General features: G+C 44.9%; 1 pseudogene; it reads right to left on the bottom strand.

Annotated features, from left to right (window-relative positions):
- Positions 1-2,295: 2,295 nt before the first annotated feature.
- The window catches only part of LOC127043075 (zinc finger protein OZF-like), a 49,768-nt pseudogene continuing 35,712 nt past the window's right edge, over positions 2,296-16,351 (bottom strand).

Raw genomic sequence — 16,351 nt, 5'->3', positions numbered from 1 at the left:
CAGGTGAGCTGGTGGTGGGGAAGGAGAGCTGAGGTGGCGAGTGGGCAGGCGGGCATTTGAGCTGTGAGGGGTGGAGAGCGGAGGAGGTGAGCAGGCAGGCAGGCAGTGGTGGGGGGTGAGGGGTGAGCTGGCAGCGCTGAAGGGGGGTTGAGGTGAGCGGGGCTTGGGGCTGAGGAGGCGAGTGGTGAGTCAGTGGCTGACCTGTTCTACTGATCTGTTCTGGCTCCCAGCCCCTCTCCAAGGGTTGCAGCTGTCTGGTGGTGCTGCCTTCCACGCCTTCCTCAGTCACACCTCATTCATTCAACAGGGCAACTGATTACAAAGTAGGGGGAAGATTGTATTCTTCTCCTAGCAAAAAGACATTTTTCTTTTACCTTAATTATACTACCTTGGGGGCCTGCTATAACATATTACCAAGGTTCAATACTGCTGTTTCGGTGGGGCAGTGCTGAGGAAGGAGGATTTGTTTCCATGGGGTGGGCGTTTCGAGGCAGCTGGGCAGTGCTGGGGGGGATGTGTTTCGGGAGGGCTAGGTGGCATTGGAGGGGGTGTTTTGGCAGCACTGAGGGCGGAGTTTGGTGGGACTGGGGGAGTTTCTGCCCTCAACTGTCTTTTTTTGAGTAATATTGCCCTCGCCGCTTTACAAGTTGTGCAGACCTGGACTAAACCACAGACTCTGGACTCAGCATTCATGTATCCTGCAGTCTGAATTTCTAATCTGATACATTCCCTCCTTGGTTACCATTGTCTGCCCAGCATGGAAGTGCTTCTTGTCCAACAAGACAGCCAGATTGGGAGCCATAGGCATGGAACGGCTCTGAAGGAATCAGCTGTTTCTCTGTGCTTCATGAAACTTTGGATCCAAATGGTGAAAGACAGTTGTTCCCAATTTAATCATGACATCCTTTAGGAGTGTGATCAATGCCACTTAACAAGGGAGCAGGGTTCTAAAAATAGTTTACCAGGGCCACAGGTCACCATAGCTTCCATCTCTGGGGTGAAAAGCAACCACCACTACCTGCAATTTCTACGTGAGCTCTTGTCAAATCTTTGACCTTACTTGGAGTAATTTCATACTTCTCTGGTGTAGAATTCTTCACCAACTACACAACAGATCAGTAGCAATAGTGAGGTAGAACTCCCCCAAATATGTCCTTTTATTTCTTTATTCTGGTGGCACAGATTTAAATTAGGGACTAAATTCAGGTGCGGCTTAGAATCGCTGTAAGACAGCAAATGTCAGGTATCTATTAAAAATAGGTGTCTATCTGCAGCTATATCACATTCAACATGGATTTCATTTTCTACATATTTGCAGCATCTCCCACGGGTGAGCTGAAGAGAAATGTCACTTCCATTTTCCCCATCTGTACCTACATAGGGATTCCATTTCCCAAATAATAGGCAACATACATCTGATTACAAAGAAGATCTCTTCAGGAGTAACCTCCTGCAGGGCCTGGGCCACAACTGTTTTGGGAGCCCAATGAATGGGTATTTTGCTTAGTTAAAAGTCATTTACTAGGGAATCCTCTTCCCAGCCCTTTAGAAAAAATATTGTCCTAACCAATTGAACAACAGGGGGATTGGGATGGTGATGGGGAATAAGGGAATACCCCTGACTTACCCTATCTTCTTCTGTTGTTACAGAGGGTGAAATGATCTTTTTTCCTATCTTGCCCTGTTCCTGCTCTTTGTTATAGTTCAATATATTTTAAGTGAGGAAAATGGTAGTAAAAATATCTGCTCTTCAGTACAACCGCAAGAAACATCAGGACAACTGGGAATGAAACAATTTGTTTCAAAAGGGGGAACTCGATGACTAACAATTGCTTTGAAATGAGGGAACGGTATAACCATGATGCTCAGGGTTTGTTTAGACTAGGAAAATTGATGGAGTTTACGTCAGGTCAAGGGGAAAGCTAATGCCAAACACTGCACCTGGGCTGCATCTGCTCTACAACTATAATTGTCTTTTTACACCAAGATCACTAATTTGAGCAGCCAACACTATGTAAGGCACAGGTAGTAAGGCACAGGTAGTTTTGCCTCAGTGTACCTTGTCAGGATCAAACCTCCGGGAGCTGATGAACATTCCTGGCTGGAGGGGGACACACTCCTACAACTCAAAAGGAAAGGAGTTGATAGAAAATATCACAGAAGTGATTCCAAAGATGGGTGAGCTGCAAAGGGCAGAAGCAGGCAACTCATCTGGGGGAGCTGAGATGGTGCAAAAATCACAATGTCAGATTTAGAAAATGTGATTTTATTTTTATTATTTAATTTTGCCCAGCCCTAATCAAGGGATTTATTGCAGTTCTCTCTCATGTGGATTCTCCGATGTCTAATAAGGTTTGAGCTCTGACTGAAGCTTTTCCAGCACTCATGTGTAGGGCGGCTCCCCTTGGTGGATTCTCTGATGTCTGATAAGCTGTGAGTGCCAACTGAAGCTTTTCCTACAGTCGGAGCAGGCGTAGGGCTTCTCCCCTGTGTGGATTCTCCTATGTGCGCTCAGGGCAGAGCTCTGATTAAAGCTTTTCCCACACTCAGAGCACGTGTAGGGCATCTCCCCTGTGTGGATTCTCTGATGTCTGATATGGTCTGTGCGCCAGCTGAAGCTTTTTCCACACACAGAGCACGTGTAGGGCTTCTCCCCTGTGTGGCTTCTCTGATGTATGATAAGGGTAGAGCTCCGATTGAAGCATTTCCCGCACTCAGAGCACGTGTAGGGCAGCTCCCCTGTGTGGCTTCTCTGATGTATGATAAGGGTAGAGCTCTGACTGAAGCTTTTCCCACACTCAGAGCACGTGTAGGACGTCTCTCCTGTGTGGGTTCTAGAATGTGTGATAAGGTGTGAGCGCCAATTGAACCTCTTCCCGCACTCAGAGCACGAGTAGGGTGTCTCTCCTGTGTGGATTCTCTGATGTCTGATCAGGTGTGACCTCCAACTGAAGTTTTTCCCACACTCAGAGCATGTGTAGGGCGTCTCCCTAGTGTGGATTCCCAAATGTGTGATAAGGTTTGAACTGTGACTGAAGCTTTTCCCACACTCAGAGCATGTGTAGGGTCTCTCTCCTGTGTGGATTCTCTGATGTGTGTTAAGGGTAGAGCGCTGACTGAAGCTTTTCCCGCATTCACAGCATGTGTGGGGGCATCACTCCTGTATGGATTTTCTGATGTAAGATGAGGCCTGAACGATGAACGAAGCGTTTCCCGCACTCAGAGCATCCATAAGGTTTCTCACCCATATGAATTCTCCTATGTGTGATAAGGTGTGAGCACTCACTGAAGCTTTTCCTGCACTCGAAGCATGTGTGGGGTGCTTCTCCTGTATGGATTCGCTGATGTGAGATGAGAGTTAAACTATCAATGAAGAATTTCCCACACTCAGAGCATTCATAAGGTTTCTTACCCATGTGGATTGCCTGATGTGTGATAAGGGCAGAGCTCTGATTGAAGCTTTTCCCACACTCATGGAATATGTAGTGTCTCTCTTCCAAGTTGATTCTGTCTCTTGTTATAAGGTCTGAGAGGCTACTTAAGTTTTCCTCTGGCCTCTGCTGAGTCTCACAGGCTTTTGTTTTTTCTGGGAGTGCACAACTCCCAGAAACATTCCCTTTGGATCTTCCTGATAACGTTCCATGTGGTTCTCCTTGCTCAGCATTTTCCTGATGGGGTTTCTGCTCCTCATTCTGACTCACCATCCCATCACCTGATGGGAGACAGATAGACTCCAGATATAGGTCACTCCCTGTGCCAGAAAGAAAGTAAGTCTCAGAGAGAGGAATGGAAAAGGGATGAACACAGCAAACTATGTGTGGGAGAGATCAAACCTATCAGGAGCTGATTTTCTCCAAACCCTTCCCCAGAGCAGAGAGGAAGGGATCAATTTTTGTCTGCATCTCACCAGAACACTCAGGGGAATGCGAGATCGGGGAGCGACCTGCTGACAGTTGTCAGTCAGAATAGGAAGGAAGCCATGAGTGACATCTGACATAATGGTTCTACATCTACAGGGAACAATCCTGAACTTGGAGAGCTCACAGGGCCTTTGTAGGGAATCTCAAATGTTTCCTGCATTCCCAAACAGTTTTTGAGTTGGTTTAACCAATTCCTCACCTGTGCAGGCAGCTCTCGGGAGCACTTCTTTCTCAGAGCCCTGGAGGTCCAGGACCCAAGGCTCGTCCCCTCGTTCCAGCTGCGAGATCACATCAGGTTTGGAATTTGGAAATCCTACTCCATGCAAAGAAAAGGGAGGTCAGTGGAATTTGTGGGATACTTGTCACAAAGAATAGTCCATGGTTTTAACCTCAGCTCATTTTTAAGCAGTAACATCCCAAGGCCAGCTTCCCTGGCTCAAAGTGATAGGAGAGTTACTATTATTATAAATTATATTCATTACCTTAGTGCCTAAGGGCCAACTAACAGTGGGTCCCCATTGTGCTAAGCAAAGTACAAACAGAGAATAGTAGCTGGGCCATTCCCTGAAGAATTTACAATCTAAATAGACAAGACAGACACAAAATGGGGGAAGGAGTAGAACACACTGTTTGAATATAGATATGCAGGCCTGCCTGTAAAGGCTATACTTTAAGAAATTAGGGGTATTTTTATCAGTTTGTCTTTATACTCTGTAACTAGCTAAGAGTCAAAATCACAGTCAGCCTGTGTATGGGCCTTCTCTCACTAGGATAGTCTGAGGCCTTGTTCTTAGGCTAAGGCCTTTGGCTAAGCAGCAGGGGCAGCCATAAACTAGAAAGTGAAGGGCCACATTTTAATATACCAGTCACATGAAATAAGATGGTATTGGGGTGTTAGGAATATGATTATGTCTGGATAGTGCCCATCACCATCAGAGAAAGAAACAGATCTTAAGATGGTTAAAGAAAACTTAGTCTGATAGCATCCTGTCTGGCAAGGAATCACTTATCAATTGTTGTGAAACACTCATTTCTGTATTGTTTTATCTTTATGGCCACCACTTTTATATTGTTAATCAGTCTGGTTCTCTAATTGTTTTTGTCTGCTGTATAATTAATTTTGCTAGGTGTAAGTTAATTAGGGTAGTTGGATATAATTGGTTAGAGAACTATGTTACAATATGTTAGAACTTGTTAGTTAAATTTCAGCACGATTGGTTAAGGTATAGCTTAGAATATTACTCTATAAACAGGAGAGGGAAGAAAAACTGGAATCGTAGATTCTATGAATCATAGAATATCAGGGTTGGAAGGGAACTCAGGAGGTCATTTAGTCAAACCCCCTGCTCAAAGCGGGACCAATTCCCAACTAAATCATCCCAGCCAGGGCTTTGTCACATCTGACCTTAAAAACCTCTAGGGATGGAGATTCCACCACCTCCTTAGGTAACCCATTCCAGGGCTTAACCACCCTCCTAGTGAAAAAGTGTTTCCTAATATACAACATAAACCTCCCCCACTGCAACTGGAGACCATTACTCCTTGTTCTGTCATCTGTTATCACTGAGAACAGTCTAGATCCATCCTCTTTGGAACCCCCCTTCAGGTAGTTGAAAGCAGCTATCAAATCCCCCCATATTCTTCTCTTCTGCAGACTAAATAATCCCAGTTCTCTCCATCTCTCCTCATAAGTCATGTGTTCCAGGCCCTTAGTCATTTTTGTTGCCCTCCACTCTCTAATTTTTCCATGTCCTTCTTGTAGTGTTGGGCCAAAACTGGAAACAGAACTCCAGATGAGGCCCCACCAATGTCGAATGTTTGTTAAGCGAGGGAACGGGAATAGGAACCGGGGACATGGGCAAGGCTCTGTGGCATCTGAGCTGGGAAAGGAGACATAAGGTAAAGGCTCCGCGGCATCAGATCTGGGAAGAGAATACTGGGGAACAGACTGTATCAGTGTATAGAGACTGGTGTGAAGGGATTCGGAATAAGTCATCTTATAGGTGTAAAAATGTACAGATTATACCACCACCCTGTGACACCATCAACAAAGTGGCCATTTGTCCCAGGGTAGCGGCCCTGCTGTGGGAGGGAGGAATGCAGCAAAGACTCATTGGCCAGGGTCGCTGTGCGTAGAGATGGGTAGGTTATATGAGGAGGGGGGTAATGAGTGGGAGAGGGAGGTTAAGAGTTAAAATAATAATTTGGGGGGAAGAAATGTAAAAAGTGAAACTAAACAGAAATAAAACTAGAGTGTAGGCTCTAAAGCAACAAGGCTTTGGTAGGGATTCGGGGTTAAAGGTTTGGAATCCCTCACAGCTCTAGATCCCCAAACCCCTCCCACTGACCCACCCAGCCCACTTCCTGGGTGCCCTTCCTCCGTACTCCCCTCCCCTTCTTCCAATTACTCTCACCCACCACCACCTCCAGTTACCTTGGCAGCTTCTTGTGTTCCCTCGTCTCTCATTAGCTCATCCCTCCCTGCTGCTTCTTAGCTCTAACACTGCATGCACCCTTCCCATGTCCTGGCACCCCAGAATTATCTACTCCTCCCCGTCTCCCCCTCTCCCATGGCTATTATCCTGTTACCCGTGGGATCCTGAATGGCAATATTATGAGCTCTCCTATCAAAACTGGAGCTCATCTGACTGTCACACAAGCCATACATGAGTCATGTACCTATTCACTCAATATAGAATTCTACAGGCAGCATTTTTTCCTCTTAAAATGAGGAAAAGGCATGAAAGCTACAGTTATTAATGTAGTTACTAATGTAGCCAATAAGGATGCATTCAATACAATGTTAAAATGACTGAGGGCACCAAAAAGGCACATGTTCAAAAATGATACTAGTGGGTGGGAGATAAGGCAAAAAAAGGTGGGCAAGGAAACCTGCAAAACTTGTATGACAAATAAAAGTATAAAGTTATTACTACTCAGGTTCTTTAGACATCCCACTGCTTCTAATAACCCAGAGGACAGGACTCCTTACCCAGCAAGACCACCGTCTCATAGTTCTCCTGCATGACATCTCTGTAGAGGGCTCTCTGAGTAGGGTCCAGCAGAGCCCACTCTTCCCTGGTGAAATACACAGCCACCTCCTTGAAGGTCACCGACCCCTCAAAGAACAAGAGTTCAACACTCAGTACCTGCTGCCCCACTCACAACTCCACTATTCACGGAACAGCAGCACCAGGTAAATGGAAGCTCCGGGAGGCACATGTTAACAGAGTCCCACCCCCACCTTGCCTAGAGCATACAAGGGGCATCAGAAGGTAGAAAGAGAGAACCTTTGTGTCTCCCAGCTGACAGATGGAGGCTGGGTCTTCATATTTATCACATACTTACTAACTAGAGCTTGATAAAGGAGATGGGGCTGTCCCTGGGCCCTACTGGTGTCTCCCTGGTAGGAATCCCAACACTCTCCAAATAAAATATATGGAAGAAAGGGGAAGTCCATAGTAAAGAATATACGTTAGAAGGTTAGAACTGTAGAACATTTGTAAGGAAAGCTATCAGAAATCAATGACCACTCAATGACAATAAGAAGGAAGTTTTTAAAAGTATATTAAGTACAAAATTAATCCTAACAATGGTAATGGTAAATTACTAGATAGAAATGACAGAATTATCAAAATAATGAAGAAGAGGTACAAGTCCTCAATAAATATTTCTCTCCTGAATTTGGAGAAAAACAGATGATGTAACTCGTATCATAAGATGTTGATGACGACATTCTTTCCACTCCAACAAGAAGTCATGAGGACATTAAACAGCAGCTATTAAAGTCAGATATGTTTAAAGCAGCGAGTCTGTATAACTTGTATCCAAGACTTTCTAAAAGACCTGAAATCTGACATCTATACTCGTCAAGATAATGGAGCAGCCAATACAGGATTTCATTCACTAATAAAGAATCAAAGGAGGGTAATATAATTAGTACCTATTACCAAAGGTTTAGAGAAAATAGATCCTATCAAACTAATTGGATATCCTTATTGGATGAGATCAAAAGTTTGGTTGCAACTAATAGTATTGATGTCATATACCTAGACTTCTGTAAGGCATATGACTTGGTTCAGCGCAACACTTTTACTAAAAAAAAAGAAAAACTAGAATGATACAGCAGCAAAGACTCCTGTGGCACCATATAGACTAACAGACGTATTGGAACATCAGCTTTCATGGGTGAATACCCACTTCGTCGGATGCATGTAGTGGAAATTTCCAGGGGCAAGTGTGTGTGTGTATATATGATTTGGTGAATATGATTATCGTATGTGTGTACATGTATCATGTTCATATCTGAAGTTATGGATATTGACTATGTATCTGTATTCAAATGTGCTTACTCTGGGTAACACCCACAACTAGCCTTTCAGGTACAACAATGAAGAAGTCAGATAGTGCTGATGGCTCATCAACAAAGATAATGGACCATGGAAGAGCTTAGCCTTTCTCTGAATGTTTCAGCCAGCCTATGAGTCATGGATACTATGATGCAGCAGGGCATGCTAGGGCATGTGACCAGACCACATGACACTGAACTCCATTTTGGTACCTGTATTTTTCCAAACTGGACTGGGAACTGAGTTTGGAAAAAGGGTTCCCACCATATGGAAAAGCTACATAAGGTGGAGTGTGACATCATCTCTTGGTCTCATGCCCCATACAACAGAACTCCTGGAAACACCTGAGGAACAAAGACTGAACTGGGGGAAGTGCTGTTTCCAGGCTAAAGGGATTTCTAGCCTGTGTATGGAAACTTGGTGGACTGCTTGTATCATCAGTCAGGGTGAGAAATTGCTAATTCAAATTCTATCCATCTAGTATGTTAGGCTTAGTTTGAGTTTTGGCTATTTGCTAAGTAATCTGGTTTGATCCGTTTGTTATCACATATAATCACTTAATCTATCTTTCTGCAGTTAATAAACCTGTTTTATGCTTTATCTTAACCAGCGTATTTTGAGTGAAGTGTCTGTGGAAAATCTCAGCTTGGTTAGCACAAGTTTGTTGTGCATATCTGTCCCATATTGAGGAGAAGGCGTACTACATTAATGATCTTACATTATACATATCCCTTTGCACTATAAGATGGTATAATTCCTGATTTACACTTCAGCAGGTGTGCAAGGTTGGGGAGCTGGGAAATTGGCTGTTGTCTTCTCTCTCTCCTTGAATGGCAGGAGAGGTACATCAACACCAGATAGACTATTATGGGCTACTAAAGCACTCAGGTAGCTTAGTTGGGTGCATGGAACCACCTACTGTCATGGTGAGTGATAACAGGGCCTGGAGAGGCTGGCTGAATCTCCAGCAAAGTAGTGAGAGAAGGGCCAGCCCAGGTTGAGGGTTAGAGGGCACAGTGGTTCCTAGAAGCCCTCCAGACTGCACCCTGGGGGTGACAACCCATCACACGCTAGATTACACTAGTGTCAGCAAGTTTGTCACATCCTGTCCCTTCTTTTCTCCACTCTAGATACTTCCTGTTTCCCACCACCTTTAGCAGCTCCCACCCTCCTTTGTATTTACTGCTCCTCTCCCTCCAAGCAGAGCCCACCACCAGCTCCCTGATAATCCCTTACCTGAGCCAGCTCCATTGCAGCCATTTCCTTCCCACTGGGAGGAAGGAATGATCTGGAGTGAAACGTGGATGTTATTCTGTAGCCTGTTGGGGTGAAAAGGGCAAGGTGTAAGAATTCAGACAGGGCTTTTGTCTATTCCACAAGCTAATTCCCCCCAGGTTTTCCCCTGCTAATGGACATTCTAGGTTCTGGCACACTGTGAAGCACAGAGTGACCTTACTCCAGCGGAGGCCTAGCCCCCTCCCACCAGGGTGTAACCCTCTGAGACATTGTGAAACCATCCCAGTAACAGTCTCTCTGTTACACTTATCAAGTTTGCGGACAATACCAAGCTGGGAGGGGTTGCAAGTGCTTTGGAGGATTGGATTAAAATTCAAAATAATCTGGACAAACTGGAGAAATGATCTGAAGTAAATAGGATGAAATTCAATAGAGACAAATGCAAAGTACTCCACTTTGAAAGGAACAATCAGAGGCCAGAAAAGAGCAGAATCTATGGAGTCACTTTGGGGGATCCTCCCTGTCATTGTCCCCAAGGCAGCTGTCTCAAGTTTAAAAAGTTGTTTGATGCTCCAGCTTTTATACAGTCTCTCTTGTCAGTGCCCCCTTTCATGGGCTGAACCTAGTTTTAAGTTTTGACAAGCGTGACCCCGGAGTCTCTGAGACTGGGCCTTCTTGCCGCAGCACATCTTGTTTCTTTCTGTGGCTCCCCAGTGAGTCCAAATGAGTAGATATGCCTCATACAGACTGTGAACGTAAGAGCAGCCCCTTGCGTCAGAGCAACTGTCCATCTAGCTCAGTGGCCAATGCCAGGTGCTTCAGAGGGAATGAACAGAACAGGTAAGAATCAAATGATCCATCCCTTGTTACCCATTCCCAGCTTCTGACAGAGGCCAGAGACACTATCCCTGCCCATCCTGCCTGTAACACTGGTAGATGAGGTGTTAGCTCTTGCAAAAGCCCCCCATGTCTTAATTGAACATGGACAAACGAATAGCTGGAATCAAACCAACTCACCTGTGTTAGTATTGTTAAAACAGGTATTAGAATTACAATAATGTGTTTAGACTTTATTGAATGCTTGAGAGATGCTGCCTGGGTTAATATCTGACTAGCTGTATTGTGAGCCTCTGCGGCTCTGTAAATCACCAGACAGTACAGAGACTTCACCTATGTGAAGGGCTGATTGGCAACAGAATGCATTACACTCTGCCTGGCAGGAGAGGTCCATCAACACCAGATAGACTATTATGGGCTTTTATATGCAGAAACCAGTTATTGTGGCCAAGTGGGCCATGAGGCTTTTATAGCATGTTCAGAGGGGTTGGGGGGTTACTCAGGAAGAAGAAAGGTTGAGAATGCCTGGTGGAAGGGACCATCTGTCATAAAGGTGAGCTCACCTGCGTGGTGAGATATATGGGATCACCCAAGAGGATTATCTGTGAGTCCATGTTAATGCTGTTACAGAGCCTGAAGCATTTACACTAGATACTTGGTTGGTGAAATCTCCAAACAGACCTCATAACCAATTTGGGGTTTGTGCCCTGCTTCTTACCAGTCTGCCTGAGGCTGGTGGTCGTGCTCTCGAGTCACTGGAGACAGCATTACAGAGACTTACGGGCCAATGCCACCAGCAGCAATTTGCAGCAATGCAGAGCAGGCTTTACAGCGACACAGTGTGGGCCAAATGGTCTGTGGACTCAGTCAAGCCCCAGTTCTCCTCCAGTGCACATCAGCATCTCGGCAACCTTCTAGGAGGGTCAAGGCTGCTGACCCTTCGGTGATGATGGATCTCCAGCATAGCATCACCCATGCCCCAGGACAGGCAGCAAAACCCTGGGCAAGGGAACTTTCAGAAGCAAGGAGACAGGGTTAGAGCTTAGAGGTTCTCAGCCAGTCAGGAAGGGGTAGCAGCAAGGGAAGACCGGCAGCTTATAGTTGGAGGGGTGAAGATGGTTGGGGTACGGTGCGGGGCAGAATGGTCTGGGACTGGGTAACCGGGGCTGGGCAGTATCCATGAGGGACACTTGCTCATCCTGGGCCCCTTCCACACCCTCTTGTGAGTAGAGAATGACCACCCTGTCCCCACCCCCAGAGGCAGCCATGTCTGAGGACTCTCCCAAGTTGCACTCACTAACTCTCTTCCCATTTGGGGTGTAGCTCGGAGCAACAAATTACCACTAAGATGAACCCAGTTGAATGTGGGTTGTTCTAGTGCCACAGGGGCCTCTGGTGGGTGAAAAGCAGAACTGCAGCACTTCTCAGGCAGAATGTATCTTCTTCAAGCCAAAAAAAGAAATTCTGCACTGGATATCAATTTTGTGCGAATGCAGTGGTGCAGAATTCCCACATAAGTAACTCACACCCAGCACAAACATAAACCTGCTCACTCCCATCTCTTCTCCCTATATCTCCAAGGCCCAGAGCTGCTGCTGTCATTAATGCACACAGGCTTTCACTCCCGTTAGTGCTGGCAAGACCCAATCCAGTTACAGGACTGAAACCTTATTTTCTTATCACATGGGAGAGTCTCAGCTGAAGGGAAGGTGAGATGGGGAAGGGGTACAAAGGGAAAAAAGTTGTTGTAGCCATATTGTTCCCAGAATAGCAAAAAGGTATTTTTAATTGGTTCTAAAAAAAAAATTACCTCACCCACCTTGTCTTGCTAAGAGATCTGAAAGTGGCAGGAGACAAAGAGGAAGACAGAGCTTAGGATTCTAAGCCAAACATTTCAAACCCCTGGAAGGAACTACATTTCCCTTCTGCCCTGGGTATGTTTGTGTCCTTTATGAGGGATGAGCCCATTCCTCTCACAGCAGCAAGGGGAGACTGCAGCCAGCTCCATATGGTCCTTCCTCACAACATACATCCCAGGCTGGGGAAATTTATGTGGGGTGGGCGCACGGGTTGAGTACAGTTAGACCCATCTGCAGACTAGAAAGCCAGGGCAACTCCAGCACAGCATGGGGGCTGTGGGCTGGGGTAGCAGTTCTGGAGCTGGGCCTCTGCCCCCTCCAGGTCCCATGGCAGATGGCTCTGGCAGCATCAAGTGGGTCCATCACTGCAGGAGAAGGTTGGGGGTAGTGTCTGAGATTGGGGTGAGGATTGTGTGTGTGTGTGGGGAGGAGAAGTTGATGCCCAAGAATGGGGGATGGAATTCACCTCCCCACCCCTCTGCAGAGCTCAGCAATTACGGATTTATCCAGTGAAGTGAATTTCACTCTGGGTGACTTTGAGCCAGCCACAGAAAGATCCTTGTGCCTTCAGTTCCACACTGGCCACAGGAGTTTACTAGTACTCCCTCCCCAGACTCCCAGGGGCAGCCAAGGATAATTAGTGGGTTATAGGAATTAAAAGATGAAAATTCACTAAGAACAATCATATTTGTGTGTTTATTATTAAATCCCCAGACACCTACCAATCCCCGTCCTCCTTCCAGTGAGCTAAAAATATCTAAGGGACTCAGCTATTGATCCTGCAGTCAGTTCCTGCCCTTCCCCACTTTCTATAGCAGCACTTTTAAGAACAGGCCAGGGAAATATGGAAATACTTTGAACCAAATTGCAGTAGCTGTTGAGCATGGAGAAGTTAAAATGAAACCAAGGTTCCATCTCTCCAAGGACCTGGCCCCCAGTGCAAAACAACAGACACTCCCCAGAAATCTGAAATGGTCACTTCCTAACTGATAGAATCTTATTCATCTATTCACTTCTGGGAATTACCAATAAAAGAAACAACCCAGTGAAGCTGATACCCTGAGAGAAAGATCTCATGTGTCTTTACAAATTGGTATAATCTAATCTAATCTGAAACTTTATAACTAAAATGCCTTACTTGTTGCCCTATGGTGATTGCCTGGTGTCACTACAGGGCAGAATTAAGGTTAGTGCTTTAGCTGTGAACTTCCATCTCCTAGCATATTGCAATTGCTGTTGAGTGGGTTTTGCAAAATTCATTTTGTCTATTTCTTTTTTTAAATTTCAACAGATGATAGAGATTTATTTTTAAGCCCTTTTTTCAATGTTTATAATTTCAATGTTCAGAGTTGTGGGAAGTTATGGGGGTCAGACAATTATTTAATTACAGTAAATGTTGAGATTCCAAAAGCCAAATCTTTATAACTGTTCAAACAAGTTGTCAGTAACACGCAAACTATACAGTGTAAATATCCTTAAATCAAACTCTGCTTTCTCCAGAAGCATATCTGCATATTACCTATATAAATATTTTTCATGTGTGTGTGTACAGTGAAATCAACATTTACAGCAATTAACAGTCCAATCCTTTCAAGCGCAATTTTAAGTAATGAAGTACTTGAATTCTTTCACTGTAATGCTTGTTTGAGGATAATTACACCCTCTCTGTGATGTATTTTACTCTCAGTATCATAACCCCATCGCGATGCAGCTCCTATCTGGGAGCTCTGCTGAGGCCAGTGGCATTATGATCAGAAGGTGACACTCTGACACATGAGCAGCGACACATGGGGAAGGATGAGGTAACATGGAGGTTATCATTCCTTGAAATCTAAACAGCCTCAGTATATGAGACAGTGATTAATGTAGGTGCCTCAGGAGCTGCAGCGCCAACCCCCTGCCTGGACAAGGGGGATGAAGAGCTGCAGTAGAAACGGGTTAGGCTGGGAGAGAGCACAGATGATGTGGGACTGGGAGTTGAGTTGACTAAGAGGCCAGAACTCATGGGGAGTTAGGATAAGAAGTCAACAGGACTGGGTAGAGGCACTTGTGTATTTCCCCCCTGTTTACCATCCTGCCATGTATTTAATTTAGAAACTGTTCATTCACTTATAAACACATTGGAGTTAAGCTGCGTAGATTGTGCCAGAGAAATGATCTCTTTCTGCGAGACGGTGACTAATTTTTTGGACAAAGAAAATGCAGTAGCTCTAATCTATCTGGATGTCAATAAGGCATTTGATACAGTTCTACACAGCAAACTTCGTGCTAAAGTGGAGAAGAAGGGGATTAATATGAGAACTGAAGGGTCAAAAAAGAATTAGTTACACAGGAGACAACAAGGGGTCATACTGAATGGTGAGTTGTCACACTAGAGGAAGGTTACTAGTGGAGTTCCTTAGAGGTCAGTTTTGGGACCGAGCTTATCCAACTTTTTTTTTTTTTTGCAACTTTGGCACAAAAAGTGGGAGTGTGACTCAAAGCTGGAAGGGATTGCCAATATGGAGGAGGACAGGAATATCATCCAAGAAGATCTGCATGACCTTGAAAACTGGAGTAATAGAAATGGGATGAAAATTAATACTTCAAAATTATGCACTTAGAGACTAATGACAAGAATTTTTGCAGTAAGCTGGGGACTTATCAGTTGGAAGTGACAGAGAAGGAAAGAGACCTAGGGTGTATTGATTGATCACAGGATAATTATATGAGCTGCCAAAAAGCTGCAGCTGTGAAACAGGTTAACAGTCTTAGGATGCATTTGGCAAAGTATTTCCAGAAGACACAGGGAAAGGTTAGTACCGTAATACAAAGCATTGATGAGACCTCATCTGGAATACTGTGGGCCATTCCGGTCTCCCATGTTTAAGAAGAATGAATTCAAACTGGAATAGGTGCAGAGAAGGGCTACTAGGATGATCCAAGGAATAGAAAATCTGCCTTAGGACAGGAGACTCAAAAGAGCTTGGCTTCTTTAGCCTAAGCTAAAGAAGGCGGTGGGGAGATATGATTGCTCTCTGTACCTACATCAGAAGGATAAATACCAGGGAAGGAGTGGAATTATTTAGGTTAAGCTCCAATGTTAGCACTAGAACAAATGATTATTGGACATCGATAAGTTTTGGCTTGAAATTAGGCGAAGATTTCCAACTATCAGAATGACGTTTTGCAACAGCCTCCCAAGGGAAGCAGCGGGGGTAAAAAACCAAACTGGCTTCAAGACTGAGTTTAACACCTTTCTGGAGGGATTGGTATGATGGGGCTGCCTACAATGGCATGTAGTTGATCTGCAACTGCTGCCAGCAAATATCTGGAGACTGTGTATTAATTGGCCAAGAGGGGCTGTTCTCACAGTAAAACAGTGGAAAAGGCACCCCAGATTGGAAAACTAAGGGGACACAGTTATTTAACAGTCCAGATTGTACTCTGGATAATGTCACAGACACTCATTATGACACAGCCTCTTACAACACAGAGAAGGTAAATCCATGTCCCAGAAATCGAAGACTCCAGAGAGAGGGCAAGCCTCCCTGGTACTGCTTCTTGCTGACAGAGAAGTCCAGAGATAGTGAGAGTCCAGAGGAAGCTGGGAACAGGAAGCATGGGTTGGTGGGGTTCAGTGGAGAAAGGGAACAGGAAGGGCAGGAATATTACAGAATGCAGGATCTCAGCAGTGCTAGATGTTAGGATAGCACATAGTGCAGCCCATTGGAAAACATAATCCCAACTATACATACAAAATGATGGGGTCTAAATTAGCTGTTTCCACTCAAGAGACGGATCTTGGAGTCACTGTGGATAGTTCTCTGAAAACATCCACTCAATGTGCAGTGGCAGTCAAAAAGTGAACAGAATGTTGGGAATCATTAAGAAAGGGATAGATAAGACAGAATATATCATATCATATTTGCAAGAGCAGCAAATATATCCATGGAACACACACATCTTGAATACTATGTCACCCCATCTCAAAAAAAGATATATTGGAATTGGAAAAGGTTAAGAAAAGGGCAACAAAAAATAATTAGGGGTATGGAACAGTTATGCCAGACCTAAACCCCAGTTTCATTTGAGCAAACAGGGAGATATTTGACACTGTGCGATGACTCCTGTGCTCTGTTCCCAAAGTGTTCTGCAGCAGGGGAAGGTC

Source organism: Gopherus flavomarginatus, chromosome 1, assembly GCF_025201925.1.
Source record: "Gopherus flavomarginatus isolate rGopFla2 chromosome 1, rGopFla2.mat.asm, whole genome shotgun sequence".
Classification (NCBI taxonomy): Eukaryota; Metazoa; Chordata; order Testudines; family Testudinidae; genus Gopherus; species Gopherus flavomarginatus.
The sequence above is the reverse complement of the archived record's forward strand: the minus strand, read 5'-3'. Positions and strand labels throughout refer to the sequence as shown.